The sequence below is a fragment of the Protobothrops mucrosquamatus genome, unplaced genomic scaffold (assembly GCF_001527695.2).
Source record: "Protobothrops mucrosquamatus isolate PMUCROS unplaced genomic scaffold, P.Mucros_1.0 scaffold8507, whole genome shotgun sequence".
In the NCBI taxonomy this organism is placed as follows: domain Eukaryota; kingdom Metazoa; phylum Chordata; class Lepidosauria; order Squamata; family Viperidae; genus Protobothrops; species Protobothrops mucrosquamatus.
The window spans coordinates 2,038-3,808 of NW_015394302.1; positions in this window are offsets into that span (position 1 = coordinate 2,038).

The following is a 1,771-nucleotide window of genomic DNA, read 5'->3' on the forward strand; positions in this document are numbered from 1 at the left end:
CCTTCTCCTCTACATTCAACAGTGCTTCTTAACCTTTTCTTCACCATGGACCCTTTTTAAATACCTTTTGTGGCCACAGATCATGGCTACCGATCCCCAAGACTTTTCTCAAGATTTAAATCATATCATTTCTTCAAGCCCTGTGTTGATATTACGGCCTCCCCAGCGGTCCGCGGATCACAGTGTGAGAAAAACTGCTTAACTATGTTATGGATCTGTAAGTCTCAAAAAAAAAAAAGCCTGTTGTTTTCCTAACCATTCAGAGGCTGCATCCCACCAGATCCGCATGTGACCAGATGGACAAATCAAAATGGGCTGTCAGGTGATCTTTTTCTGCAAACCAGCAAAATGTCCAGAGAAGCAGAAAATTGATTCAGAAAAGGGATGCTTGCCACCCTAAGATAGTGAATAGACATCTTTCAAAGATATTTATGTATTAGGAGCCAGATTGGTCTAGTGATTAAGGCACCAGGCTAGAAAGCAGGAGACTGTGAGTTCTAGTCCCACCTTAGGCTGCTAGGTGACTTTGGGCCAATCACCTGGAGACGGTGAGTTCTAGTCCTGCCTTATGCAGGAAAGCCGGCTGGGTGACTTTGGGCCAGTCACCAGGAGAGGGTGAGTTCTAGTCCTTCCTTAGGCATTAAAGCCAGCTGGGTGACTTTGGGCCAATCACCAGGAGAGGGTGAGTTCTAGTCCTTCCTTAGGCAGGAAAGCCAGCTGGATGACTTTGGGGCCAGTCATCCTCTCTCAGCCCAACTCACCTCACAGGGTTGTTGTTGTTGTTGTGGGAATAATAGGAGGAAGGTCTGTTGGATAAGTTCCCTGTCTTGAGTGATTTGTAAAAACAATAAAGGTAGGATACAAATAATGAATAAAATAACTATGTAGTCTACTGGGACAGTTCAGCATCGATCGGGAGACTGAACAAGATGAATTTCCCGCCTTTTTCCACCTCAGTGAACCTCAGCAATCTTTATTTTTTATACCGGGGTAGGCAACCTTGGCTCTTTTATGACTCGTGGACTTCAACTCCCAGAATTCCTGAGCCAGCCACGCTGAGGGGAAAGGGAGAGGTTTCCAAGCTGAGCCATGCTGGCTCAGGAATTCTGGGAGTTGAAGTCCACAAGTCATAAAAGAGCCAAGGTTGCCTACTCCTGTTCTATACGTTTCTTTTCACTTCTGCACAAAGGAAGCTTTGTTGTAATCTGAACCTTACAGTCTCCATCAGTACTGCAGGAAACCCTGAGCTTCCTACATCACAAATGCCCTCCAAAAATAGTTAATTTCACCTGGCTGAGAAGTCTCAAAAAGCTTGCAAAACTTTGCATGTAGTGAAGTTCGGTGAGGTTTCATAATTCTCACCTGGGACTTGGCATCCTTCCAAGATTTTAGGCCGTTGGGAGACTAGGGACTAACATACATACTTTATCCTTGAGCTGGCAAAATTCTCTCTCACAACAGATGCTTACTATTATTTTAGAACAATTCCCCCCCCCCCAGCCTCTAGAGCAGCGGTTCTCAACCTATGGGTCGCGACCCCATTTGGGGTCGATCGACCATTTCACGGGGGTAGCCAAGCAAGGCTGTCCGCCATTTTTTTCCCCTTTTCCGGCGGGTGCCTTACCTCCCTTGGGCTGGGCCAGCTGGTGGTCGGCCTGCTCCGTCTCTGCCGCTTGCCAGCTACGCCTCGGCCGGCGCAGGGGGCGGAACCACGCATGCGTGGCGCTCCCGGGCAGGGAAAGTCCTCGACTTACGACCGGTTGGGTAGTCC